General features: G+C 34.9%; 1 pseudogene; it reads left to right on the top strand.

Moving 5' to 3' along the window:
* Positions 1 to 941: 941 nt before the first annotated feature.
* LOC149565303 (putative methylesterase 11, chloroplastic) lies at positions 942 to 13323 on the top strand (annotated as a pseudogene).
* Positions 13324 to 14883: the final 1560 nt, after the last annotated feature.

Genomic DNA, 14883 nt, shown 5'->3' with positions numbered 1-14883 from the left:
ATGATTGATCACAAAAACAATTAAATTCTTAAATAAATTAATATTTTAAAATTATAATTATAAGTTTAATAATAATTAGTTAGGTTTACATCTAACATCTATAAAAAAAATTATATTATATCTTTAACATTTATTATATTAAATAAATATTATATATTGATTATATTATATTATATCTATATTTAATAAATTAAATATAATATATAATAATAAATATAATTATTGTATTGTAATATGATAAAATTTATATTGTATTAAATATGACATAGAAAATATATTATATTTATAATTTCTAATATTTAATATTACAAGCATATCATAATAAAAATAATTTTTAAATAAAATTAAAGAGAGACAAATTTTAATAAAAACAAAATCGTAATTGGTATGGGATAATTACAACTTAATGATTTTACCAACTCAAAATACTTTTGATAAAGAATTATCATAAAGTTCATTGTTTTGGAGGTTTTGGTTCCGCTAATAACAACCACATTTTCATCTATCATCATCCATGCGTGATTTGCATTCAATGAGGATCCACCATTTAGCCATCTTATGAAATGGAGAGCCAATTTAAAAAGGAAGACGTGTCATAAATCGTTCAAAGAAGTGAGAAACCACTCATAAAAAATTAGATATCCAAAGAAATTGTCTGATGTGGCTAAAGTCCAAACAAAATAGTATTTACACCGAAGGCGTACCTATATTGAAGTTCTTGAACTTCAGAATTTATACTCAGGTGTAAATGGTTAAAAGTAGTGGATAATGTGTCTATCAAAGAGTAACCCTCATCATTCATTACTTAGCAATTGACCAATGTAGACTTTGATATGCAAGTGGCCAGTGAAGACGAAACTCTATTCACCATTGCAAATGGCATCGAAGATTTTTACAGATAAAAGCCCAAACTTTGTAAGAACTTAGAAGAAAGGATAATAGCAGCGAAAGTGATGGCATGTGATTCAAGAAGCTTCCACTTTGTGTTGGTTCATGGAGCCTGCTTTGGTGGGTGGTGTTGGTACAAAGTTGTAGACCTCCTTAAGAAAGATGGTCATACTGTCTCTTCCCTTGACATGGCCGGCCAAGGCATTGATCCCAATGATGCATATCATATTTCCACAATAGATCAGTACAATCAGCCTCTCACAGACTTCTTTGCTGATATGCCTTCCAACCATCAAGTGTGATATTGGTCAGTCTTTAGACAAAAGTATCAAGAGATACTAATTTTTGAGAGATAAAAAATAAGAGTTTTTGTTGTAAAATAGTTCGATATTAATAGGTAGCTTGACAAAAATTTGTGTAGGTGATACTCGTTGGTCATAGCGCAGGTGGCTTCAATCTGGAATACACCATGGAGTGCTTTCCACATAAAATTGCTGTTGTTTTTTTTGTTACTGCATTTATGGCCCTCAGCGGATCGACAACCTTTGATAGTTTGAAAGGGGTTTATTTCTAAATCTTTTTGAACTTGCCAATGTTTTGTTTTTCATTAGATAAACAATTTTTTAATCATAGATATGAATTAGAAGGGGATTTTGAAAGAACCCTAAGTGAAATTGTGTACAACAAGACAAAGAAATACAAGATGAGATTAGAACTAACAAACAAAGAGAGACCTTTGAAAACACACAAAAAAAATTGTCAACAATTTAACATCCATAACAACAATAATGAAGGATTGAATTCAAATCTCTCCAAAAAAAAACTTTTTCTTGGAGTTAAAACCTGGCCTCTATGCAGAGCCCTCTTCCTTTTTTCCAAAGAAAACCTAAGATAAACCAAAGGACAAATCCTAAGCTCTATATCTGGACTCCTCTCATCCTCAATGGGAGACCCCTGCACATTCCCTATGGGAACCATGCATTCCGCATGAGACCCACAACTATGGTGCCAAATTCCTTCCGCGCATTCCTCATAAAAGAGAAATCTTTTAAACTCTAAAACTCTTTCAACATTCTGAATCTCTTACCAGATGGAATTATACTTTTGGTTTGAATATGGTGCTTCTTATTGTAATTCCAACTAGTTGGAGTTGGATTATGGTGCTTCTTATTGTAGGATTTAAACAACAACAGCAACATAATAATTAAAATGATAATATTCAAAATAGGGGAGGCTTTGTTTTACTACAGAGAAAAAAAAAACTAACGTTTTATTGCTGCATCATTAATATGTATATATCATTACATCTCACAACTATCATCTGTAAAACTCTTCTATGAAACCTACGATGAAAATCACTACTTGTCACAACAGTTGAACTATTATTGATTGGTCCTTTATTACATGCAAAACTTTGTGAAACATGCGGTAGAGATGGACTAACAGATTTATTGCTTGTAACAGCAAGTATTATTGAAATTCTAATGCAAAGTGAAATACAAAACAATCTATAGAAAACTAATTTAAATTGCTGCTAATTATGTGAATCCTTGGCTTGGACGGTGCATTAGAAATGGGATGGTGGAACTGACGGTTGCAAAAATAGTTGAACTAGTTGTTTGAAGAGAAGATCTAAGCATTAATCTTCATACTCCCCCTTGATGCTAAGAGGACTCACAATCTGATCTCTAAGTACCAAAAACTAATCTTTTGTAACTGCCTTTGTGAAGATGTCTGCGATTTTCTCCTTTGTGCTGATGTACTTGAACTCAACGCTTTATTTTGTACCAAATCTCTAATGAAATGTTGTTTCAGATCAAAGTGTTTGGTCTTGCTGTGATGAACCAGATTCTTGGCCAATTTAATGGCACTTATGTTGTCACAAAAAATCATAGTAGGCTGAACTTGTATCTCTCCAATTTCTTCAAGAAGCTTTCTAAGCCATAAAGCTTGTGTGCCAGTTGAAGTGACCGCAACATATTCCGCTTCTGTAGAAGAGAGAGCAACCATAATTTGCTTCTTTGAACTCCATGTAATTAAACCAAAACCCAAAGAAAAAAATTACCAGATGTAGATTTTCGGTCATCCAAACAACCTCCCCAATCTGAATCACTAAAGCCAACAAGGTCAAACTTATTAGAAGAATAGTGAATGCCAAAATCTACCGTGCTTTTCACATACCTCAAAATTATCTTGGCTTCCTTCATATGTTCCTCTAATGGATTTGTCATATACCTTGAAACTAATGAAACTAAATAAGCAATATCAAGCCTTGTGTGAGTTAAGAACATCAAACTCTCCACAATGCTCCTGTATGATGTCTCATCAACAATTTCAGCACCATCATCTCTACATAATGCAACTCCATGAGCAATTGGAGTGGAAAGAGGTTTACAATCAGCCATATCAAATTTCTTCAACATATCTTTTGCATATTTTTCTTGACAAATAAAAAATTCATCTTTACCTTGATAAACCTCCATGCCAAGAAAGTACTTCATGAGACCTAAATCTTTCATCTCAAACTCATTCATCATAGAAACTTTAAATTCATCTTTCATCTTTGAACTACTACCCATATATAACAAATCATCAACATAAAAACTCATAATGAGAATATCTTTATCTTCTTGTTTGTAGTAAAGGGTAGGTTCACTCTTATTTCTTTAAAAGCCATTCTGCTGAAAATATCCATCAATTCTTGCATACCATGCACGTGGTGCTTGCTTGAGGCCATACAAAGCCCTCTTCAACTTGTAGACATAATCTTCTTTTCCTTGAATCTCAAAACCTTGTGGCTGTCCCACATATACCTCTTCTTCTAAGTGCCCATTCAAGAAGGCACTTTTCACATCCATGTGATGAATACTCCATTTCTTTTGAGCTGCAAGAGAGATTAGCATCCTAATAGTTTCTTGTCTTGCTACTGGTGCAAAATTTTTTTCATAATCAATGCCATACCTTTGAGTGAAACCTTTAGCAACCAATCTTTCCTTATGTCTTTCAACACTCCCATCACTATTATACTTGGTCTTATAGACCCATTTTGTGCCAATCTTCTTCTTCTTATGTGGAAGATCTACAAGCTCCCATGTTTCATTCCTATCAATGGAATCCATCTCTTCATTCATTGCTTGCATCCAAACCTCATTAGCAGATGCATCTTCAAAACATGATGGCTCAAAATCAGCTTTAGCAAGTAATGCAAAATTTACTGTCTCACCTATTGGATCTTCTTCATGTGCTTAATTTTGACATCTCTCATAGATATCACTCAATCTTCTTACCTTCCTTGGAGGACTTGAGGATGGACTTGCTCTTGGGATTGGTGAGGGGTTTCTTGGTGGGCTTGGTGCTCTTGAAATAGAACCATTAGTTGGCTGCTCATTATCATTATCAGCAATATCATCATCATCCAAAACTGATTTTGGCTTTCCAACATGTTTTTGATGACCATAAACTCCCCCTTCATCAAAAATCACATCTCTTGAAACAACAATCTTATTAGTAATAGGATTGAATAATCTACAAGCTTTGCTTTCCTCACTATAGCCCACAAAAATACATGATTCACTTTTAGCATCTAGCTTTTTCCTATTCTGATCAGGGATGCGAACATAAGCCAAACAACCAAAAACTTTAAAATGATTTACGTTAGGCTTTTCCTCATACCATGCTTCATATGGAGTCATCTTGTGTAGGGCACTTGTAGGACTCCTGTTGAGAATATATATGATTGTAGTGAAATGTCACTTTACTGATTTTATATGATATTTCCAGCCGCTAATCAGATCTTTAAGATCAAACAACCAATATTTCAAAGATCCACCAATTTCTTAATAAACCCCAAATCGGGTATGTCGAAAATAGTGCCAAAAACTTCACAGCTTCACATATTATTAATAAATCTAAAAGTGGAATTTTTTATAGAAATTTCAGCAGCATAACAGCCTACAAAATGAGATTTCCATATCTGTATAACATTTACACAACAGCTCCCAAACTAAGGACAAAAACAATGTTCATCGAGCTCTCGAAAATAACACAAAATAGCTGAAAACACCACAAAAGCACTGATAATCTATCATAGAAGTATAATCATTACCAAATACATATATTTAGCTCTATTTTAACATCTAAATGTTTGATATATAGCAGCAACCCAAACTGATATGAAATACTCAACTGAAAACACCAAACTCTTACAAAAAACACACCCGAAAACTCACAAATCTGCACTGTTCAGCACAAAGGCAAACTCTGCATGAGCATGCACATGGAATGGCTTTGAAATCCCATCCTTAGCCTTCTTGGAAACCTACAAACTCTGATTCTTGGGTCTCCTTCTCCACAAGTTTTGCAGCCTCTGAAGAATAACAAAGAAATGAGCAAAAATCAAGTTCTGGAATGAGCCCAGAATGCCTCCAAACCCCATAACCCTAACTCATGTCCAAGAGGGGTTAATAAAACATATTTTAATAATAATTTTCATCTATTATTCCATTAGCTTCCAAAGATTATCCCCTTTTTTTTGAAACTTCACCTTTTTGGGCCTGCCTGCCTTAGTAAAGATTATTATTTTTAATTATTTGAAAAGGGGACATGACAAGTCCTCCCCTTCCAAATATTGCTTGTCCTCAAGAAATGGCTGAACAATAAACCAATCAATCCACCTAGATCCCAAATGTAGTAATGAACTATACTATTGTCAATTAAGATAGGCTCTTGCAATATCCTCTGCAATATAACCAAGAGGAATCCATAATCAAACTGACAATTACTGCTCAACCAAACTCCAAAGTCACAACTTCCACAGTCAGAAAACCACGAGACATAAACTCTTAGAACATCAAAACCCAAGCAAAGTGGACAAATCAAACTGCCAACATAGTAAATACCATCAACGCATCCCACTGGCCTATACAGAATGTACAATCCAACTTTGCAACAATGGTGAATGCTCTGGAATGAAACTATACTAAGTATGGAGAATCCACACACTGTACAACTCTTGCAGTCAACACAACTCTACAGATCACTGGCCACTATCTCATAACCATAACTCCCATGCACCCTTGATGGTGAAAATCCATCACAAGATAAACAGCAAGAAATGGACCCAAACCAAATTTTCTTGCCATCAACTCCTCAACACAAGGATCAAATGCTAACTGATGTACATACCCTACAATATAATGTTGATAAAAAAAACCAACCTCAGTCAATAGCTCACCATGAACAAGTGATACAACCCACTGTGACTAATCACCAGCTAAGTCATGAGATGTCATAGCCAAAGGAGTAGAATCAATAACAACACCCGCTGAAGCATCACTCCAAAACTCCTGCTCTAAGTCATATATTATCAAGCTGTCAATTGCAAAACCTATCACCATATTGTGCCCATCACAACTCTCATCCCGAGGCATCAAACTATCCCATAATTGATGATAAGCACTAGGAACCAAAATACATCTCTGTATCATCATCTCATCAACATGGTCATCAAAGGTGAATTGATGAGCATACCTCACAATGTAATGTTGATACGATGTGCCAATATTAGTTAGTGGCTCAGACTGTAATCTAGATGTAACTAACTGCAATCGATCACTAACCAAGTTAGAACTGACTACTACCTCTGAAGACATCACCAAGGGAGTAGTATTACTAGTAGGAACCATGCCAACTGTCATCTCACCAACATCACACATGGTCTTTGATACAACATCTCTAATTTTTGTGCCATTAGTACTAGAGGTCACCACCATGTCAGGCATACCACAACAATCTGCTATAGCACCCAACTCAACTGAACTTGACTTTTGTGGGGATGAACCTAATATGCCAATGTTAGTATCAAGGATGGATGCATCTTTGTCTCCACTGTCTTTGGTAATCTCGACCATAGACATCCTCAAATCACTAGACACCACAGCTTGTGACTGTACAGAATCTGGTAAAGACTATAGTTGCTCTAAATCCATGGTCACCTTAGCCAAATGAAACTGTGACTCCTTGAAAGCCAACTGTGTACTCTCAAGAATCTCAAAAGTCACCTCAAGCTACTGAGTAAGCTTATTCACCTCATCTTCCTTGGCCAACAATGCATCATATGTTGTACTACCCCACTCCATAAGATAATCTCTATCGGCTACCAACTGCATATAATCCTGTCTTAGAATCTGAAAAACCTCCCATAAAGAGTGGAACTCTATCAAGGAAAGATAACTACCTCCCTTCTCATCACTAGTAGGATAACCCCATCCATAAACTGCTAACAATTGATGAACAGCATCGAAATGCTGGCAAGTGATAGCAATGTCTCACTCACTAACTCTCAACTGATTAGACACATGATGGCACTGGCTAGACTATCTCCTACAAACCTCCTCTGATGCACTGTCTAAAGGAGTATCCTCAAAGTTACTAGTCTCTAGAGTATTACCATCCATATCCTGTGAATCAACTCCAAAGATCATGTCAACATACAGAGTATCAAAAACTGTAGCACTGCTGTCCAACTCCTCTGTACCAAAAGAAACTGCCAAGGAAACTAAGTCTTCAAAACTACCCACTGCATCCTCTTGGATGTCATCAAGGCCAATATGATCCTGAGACTCATCTGTACACACTGCCAAATATGAAAGATCATCAACACATTCTAGTAAAAATGGTCGACTGGATATATGAACAAAACCCAACACAGGTGTATAAAAACTAATATCAACATTGGATAAGCTCCTGGCACAAGAAAAGACAACACCATGCAATCTACTAATCAAATCCATGATAGCAGCCAAATAATAACTACTACCAAAAAGTTTTAAAGATTTCTAGTCAACTGAATCCCAAATTCCAATATAACAATCTCGAGTCCATATCCTTAAACTATAATCAGTTGGTAACTCAAGCAAACTCCTCACCTGAATAATATGACCAATACCAACTAATTCCACATACCTGTCTGACATTGTCCCTATATCCTGGATTTGAATGCAAGATGAACTCGCAACATTATCAATGACCACATATGATCTACCATTCACAAAAAGCTAAGTATCAGGAGTGCAAGATGAAACTAAACTCAATTCCATGCCATGCTTATCCCCATGTCTCTCCCAGTCTTGTAATGCCAATGGAGTATTCACCAAAGAAGCTCGAGTGTCCTCAAGCTCATGAGAAAGCCTGTCAACTTCCTCCTCCTTCCTCCTCAAGGCATCTGAATAGTCTCCAACAAGGCTAAGAAGATGGTCACAATATGATAGAAGATGTAAATAACTCAACTTCATCATTTCCATTCCTTCCCTAATCGCTTGTAAGTCAACACAAGAAGACATTGCTTGAACTCCCTTATGTCTACCCTATAACTAAAACATTTGAATGTGATCCTCTATCATATCTCGCATCCTGTCATGATGAGATAATGAAGTCACAATATTATCTTTGTTCACCTTCAGCTCGCTTAACAAATCATGTGAAGTGCTACCTGCCTCAACTTCATGTGATGAAGCATCTAACTGTGCCTGGTACTCTTTCTCAGTAAAGTCATGAATGCTCAATGTCTTCTCATCTCTACCAAGTATCTCACCATCATTCACAACAACATCCTCATAATCATCATCTAAACCCACTACCGCAGAGTAGAATCTGAGACCTCTGCCTAGCTATAAGATGGTTTCTCAAACTCCTCATGCAAGTTCTTGGTAATTGTGTCATTTGCCCTGTGAGAAAATATGCCAAATAGAAATCCAGTCAACTTATCCACCTTAGCTGGGTCGGACAACATGTCATTCATCATACGGTGGTGCTCAACCAACTGTTCAGACATGTCATGGCTTATTTTCCTAAGTTTATCTCGAATGCCTAAATAACCATCCTTTCTACTGTTCTGACTTTGGATATCAATTGTCCAAGATCATTTTCTCTGAGACTCTGTACTATACCTATCCATTCTAGATAAATTAGAGTGTAACCCCAATAGGTTATAACTTCTTCAAACACCAAGAACTAACATGCAAATGATTAGAAGTAGCATTCAACTATAGATTTTAACATGCAGCTGATTAGAAGCAACATGCAACCACCAAATTTACCAAGAACTAACATGAAAATGATTAGAAGTAGCATGCAACCATAAATTTTGACATGCAGCTGATTAGAAGCAACATGCAACCATAAATTATGACATGCAAGATTTGGGTAGTTGTCAAAACTGACATGCAAACTTCTACAAACCCTCAGGCTAGCAAGATCATAGCTCTGATACCATTTAAATGTCCCTTTACTGATTTTATATGATATTTCAAGCCTCTAATCAGATCTTTAAGATCAAACAACCAATATTTCAAAGATCCACCAATTTCTTAGTAAACCCCAAATTGGGTATGTCGAAAATAGTGCCAAAAACTTCACAGCTTCACATATTATTAATAAATCTAAAAGTGGAATTTTTTATAGAAATTTCAGCAGCATAACAGCCTTCAAAATGACATTTCTAGACATGTATAACATTTACACAACAGCTCCCAAATGGAGGACAAAAACAATGCTCATCGAGCTCCCGAAAACAACACAAAAGCACTGATAATCTATCATAGAACTATAATCATGACCAAAAACATATATTCAGCTCTATTTTAACATATAAATGTTTGATATACATCAGCAACCCAAACTGATATGAAATACTCAACTGAAAACACCAAACTCTTACAAAAAAAACACCTGAAAACCCACAAATCTGCATTGTTTAGCACAAAGGCAAACTCTGCATGAGCATGCACATGGAATGGCTTTGAAATCCCATCCTTAGCCTTCCTATAAACCTGAAAACTCCCATTCTTGGGTCTCCTTCTCCACAAGTTTTGCAGCCTCTAAAGAATAACAAAGAAATGAGCAAAAATCAAGTTCTGGAATGAGCCTAGAATGCCTCCAAACCCCTTAAAAGAGGGCATAACCCTAACTCACATCCAAGAGGGGTTAATAAAAAATATTTTAATAATAATTTTCATTTATTATTCCATTAGCTTCCAAAGATTATCCCCTTTTTTTCGAAACTTCACCTTTTTGGGCCTGCCTGCCTTAGTAAAGATTATTATTTTTAATTATTTGAAAAGGGGACATGTCATGTAGCAACTGAATCAGCCCAATAAGAATTGTTCAAACCCTTGGTTTGTAATATGCTCCTTGCAATTTCTACCATAGTATAGTTCTTCCTTTCAACCACTCCATTCTGTTGGGGTGTGTATGCAGTTGTGAGTTGTCTTTTGATGCCATTCATCTCACAAAAATTTTGAAAATCGTTTGAATAAAACTCTATTCCTCGATCTATTCTCAAACATCTGATTGTGTTCCCTTTCTCATTCTCTACATGAGCTTTAAACCTCTTAAATGTATCAAAGGCTTCATCCTCAGTCTTCAAAAAATATACCCAACACATGCGTGAGTAATCATCAATAAAAGTAATGAAATATGATGACTTATCCAAGCTTTGTGTTTGCATTGGACCACAAATATCTGAATGAATAAGCTGAAGTGGGTATTGGGCCCTCCATGCATTGCCTTTTGGAAATGATTCCCTTGAATGTTTCCCTTTTGCAAACCCTTCACAAATCTGTTTATGCTCTTCAAACTTAGGCAATCCAAGAACTAATGCATTTGATGTTAGATTCTTCAAACTATTGAAATTCAAATGGCCATACCTAAGATGCCACAACCAACTTTTATCCTCATAAGCCATATTGACAAGCTGATTATCATTTTGACCAAACTTCAAAGGAAACATCCTATTCTTTGTCATAGGAACAACTGTAATCACTTTTTAAAAAAAAATTCTTATCATAGATAGTACAGTGCATGTTCTCAAATACCACTCTATAATTCTTCTCACGTAGCTGCCCAACACTCAATAAATTATGCTTCAACTTGCGAGTATAATAAATATCTTGAACACTTTTCATACCTTCCTTTGTCTGAACATCCATGGCTCCTTTGGCCACAACATCCACAATATTGTTATTACCAAGGGTAATATTGGATCTGTAACTATCATCAAGCTTTGAAAATATTTCTCTATTACCAGACATATGGTTAGAGCATCCAGAATCCAAATACCAAACATCACTCACATTACTTTCACCTTTCCCATAACACAAAAATAAATTACCCGAGGAAAGATCCTCATCTTGTTGGGCATAATTTGCGTTATTGTTGCCTGATTTTAGTCTACACTCTCTCTCAAAATGTCCATACTTATTGCAATGATAGCATTGGATGTTCCTTTTATCAAATCTGCCTCTACCTCTTCCTCCTTGAGCACCTCCTCTTCCTCTAGATCCTCTTGAAAAATTTTGATTTTGGCCCCTTCCTGAGCCTTTATTGTTGTTACTACTGCTGCTAGCACCATCGTTCTTTGAAATTTGAAATTGGGAAGCAAAAGCCTTCTCATTAACATTGGTAGATGTGTCCCTTATTCTATCCTCATGTGGTATAAGAGATCCAACCAATTCATCATACTCCATGGTAGCTAAATTTTTGCTTTCTTCTATGACAATTGCTACAGTATTCCATCTTGGGGTTAGAGATCTCAATACCTTTTGTATTATTTGCTCTTGAGTAATAGATTCACCCAAAGTGGCCATTTTATGAGTCACATCTTTCACTCTCACACAAAAATCTCCCACACTCTCTATCTCCTTCATCTTCAAGTTCTCATATTCTCTTTTCAAGGTTTATAGCTTCACAACCTTGATCTGTTCATTGCGATGGTAAGCATCTTTTAGAGTCTTCCAGGCCTCTTTTGCTATCTGTGCATCAACAATTTGAGGAAACAAGCTCTTATCAAGAGCCATCTGAATGTGAAACAATGCCATTGCATTCTTCTTCTTAGCTTCTTTCTTCAATCTCCTATCATTAGGTTGGAGAGTATTCCAATCTGCAGGCTCTTCATATCCAAATTCAATGATCTCCCAATAATATTTTCCAATCAAAAAAGTCTTCATCTTGATTGACCAATATTGGTAATCAACTCCATCAAACTCTAGGATTTTCAAATTGTTTGCCATGCTCTTATCTTCCAAACACCTTCAGCTCTAATACCAAATGTAGGATTTAAACAACAGTAGCAACACAATAATCAAAATGATAATATTCAGAACAGGGGAGGCTCTGTTTTACTGCAGAGAAAAAAAAAACTAACGTTTTATTGCTGCATCATTCATATGTATATATCATTACATCTTACAACTATCATCTATAAAACTCTTCTATGAAACCTACAATGAAAATCACTGCTTGTCACAACAGTTGAACTGTTATTGATTGGTCCTTTATTACATGCAAAACTTTGTGAAACCTACGGTAGAGATGGACTAACAGATTTATTGCTTGTAACAGCAAGTATTATTGAAATTCTAATGCAAAGTGAAACATGAGACAATCTACAGAAAACTAATTTAAATTGCCACTAATTATGTGAATCATTGGCTTGGACGGTGCATTAGAAATGGGATGGTGGAGCTGACAGTTGCAAAAACGGTTGAACTAGTTGTTTGAAGAGAAGATCTTGGCATCAATCTTCACTTATTGATATCTTTGTACAAATGAGAGAAGTGAAACCTACAAGAGTTTACTTTGGATTCTCTACTGTAAACCTCAAATTTAGCACACAATTTATGCCATTTGACATCTTAAATAATTATCCAAGAAAAATAAAGCAAACACTAACCATTTCTATAGATAAAAATGGACCAATTAAACAGATAGTTCTTATATTCTTTTTAGCATACCGTTTATATTTAAAACCTATCTTACTTTCAATTTTAGTTTTTATATTTCTAATTTTATTTTATTTTGCATCTATAGAATTCATCTGGTCTTGGAAAATTTGGAGACTCTACATATTCCTTTGCGATGGAGAAGGGAAAAAACCCACATCTTTAAAGTTTGGCAAACAATTTTTACAAGAATTTTTATTACAAAACACACCCTCTTCTGTAAACCATTGAAATCAAACTACTCCTTGGCTCAAGTGTGTAATACACTTAATTTCTTGATTGACTGGTTGGTATCATGAAATTGATGCAGGATATTTGTTTGACTGATTCTCTCCTCAAAAGATCTTTGTGCTGGGAAGGAGTTGTTTCCTACACGAAGGAAAACTATGGACGAGTTCGACGAGGTTACGTTGTAGCCAAAGAAGATAAATTGGTTTCAGAGAAATTTCAAAGAAAAATGATTGAAGAGAATCTTCCACAAATGGTATACGAGATAGAAGGATTGGATCACTCTCCTTTCTTTTGTAAGCCTGATGGACTTGCTCACATACTCCTACAAATTGCCAATAGATGCATATGTAATTAATGGTGAGCTTGAAATGTTAAGAAAATTATATACTACTACTGTTAATTAAAATGTTTAGAAAATATTATGGTACTTCTCTTCTATTAAATGAATGTGATAACTTAACTAGATGCTATAATTCAATGAAGGGATAGAGGAAGCATCTATGTAGCTATCAAAATTTAGATTTTCTGATATTGTTATCAGAATTTAACATATAGTTTTTGAGTCAAACTAATTGACCTATGTTTCATGAGTAGTAATTCACACATAAATCCATCTCTTATGATAAAAAATAGAACACTTAGCATTCATTGGATCTAGGTGATGTTCATAAAGGTGAAGCACGAGGACTTCCCTAGATGTCACATATCTCAGTACTACTCCAGCTCGAGCGTGCTTGACTACTGAGTTTCCTCCATCATAAAACCCACTCTGCTTGCAACCACATTTTTAAAACCTTCACTTAGTGTTGTGCATCATTAACCATTCATTAGAAAGCCCCTTAAGCCCATCAATCGACAAGTAGGAGATTTTTTCCACAGCAAATCCAACTGTGTGATATTAATATCAGAATTTAACTGTGTAGATTTTATCAAGGAGGGATTTAGTTTTTTTCCTAATTATTTTCAATAAATTTTAGATTTTTTTGGCTGGATAGATACAGGTAGGAACAGGATACTTAGTTCATTCTTACAGCTAAAGGATTGGAAAAGCTTCCCAAACTGCAAAGAATTAATGTTTTCATTTAATAGTTGACATTTTTAATTTTATTTCTAATCTTTAATTTGTGAATGATTTTTTTTTTATGAAAGAGGGTAGGTTTAACCTTATAAGATAAGTCAAATATCCTATTTATTAATGTTTCTATCACCATTCAACAAAAAATCTATTTTTATTCTAAGACTTCTTATGGAACATCTAAGTATCCTTTGCTACTTTTCACATACATTGTAAATTTAAGATGCTTTTAATTCTTGAAAGATTTTTTTTAAAATACTCTTAAGAAAAATTTTTCTCTTAAAACTTCCACGAAGTATCTAAATATTCTCTTAATAGTAGTCCAATGTTTGTTTCCTAAATTAAACATAAACCTACTTAAATCCCAATTACTTGACGAATAGCCAATAGTGGCATGCTGTGATGGTAAAGTTGTTGAGGTGTTACCCTTGCCATCAAGGTTCAAATCTAATGGGGATGAGGTCCCCCGTTTGGGGCCTCATTGATTCATAGCTCCAGATCAAAGCATTTACCCCTCTTTTAAAAATTTAAAAACAAAAAACTACTTGACTAATATAAAATCTTTTATATAATATTATTCATGTATTAGAATTCTAATAGCACTGGATTATGTAACATGAAATCCTCCATTTCTTCTTATATCTTAGGAAAATGATTCCATGATAAGTTAATCAAGTCAATTTACCAAACTTCTTTTGCAAATTATATTTGCATCGAACAAGTTTATTTCTTTATTTGAATTAAACAATTAAACCAGCTCCCGATCCCTATTCTTAACCAGGGTGACCATCTCCTCATTCCTGACCTTCATCAAGATTTGCGCTACTTTGAATATTTATGAAAATAAAATGGAAAATACATTTTAAAGTTTAGTGTATGAATTAAGTCTATTATCCAAAGTTTTCTTGAAAC

Source organism: Cupressus sempervirens, chromosome 3 (assembly GCF_028749045.1).
Source record: "Cupressus sempervirens isolate cs-2001-9-10 chromosome 3, ASM2874904v1, whole genome shotgun sequence".
In the NCBI taxonomy this organism is placed as follows: domain Eukaryota; kingdom Viridiplantae; phylum Streptophyta; class Pinopsida; order Cupressales; family Cupressaceae; genus Cupressus; species Cupressus sempervirens.
This window is presented reverse-complemented; position numbering and strand designations above follow the sequence as displayed.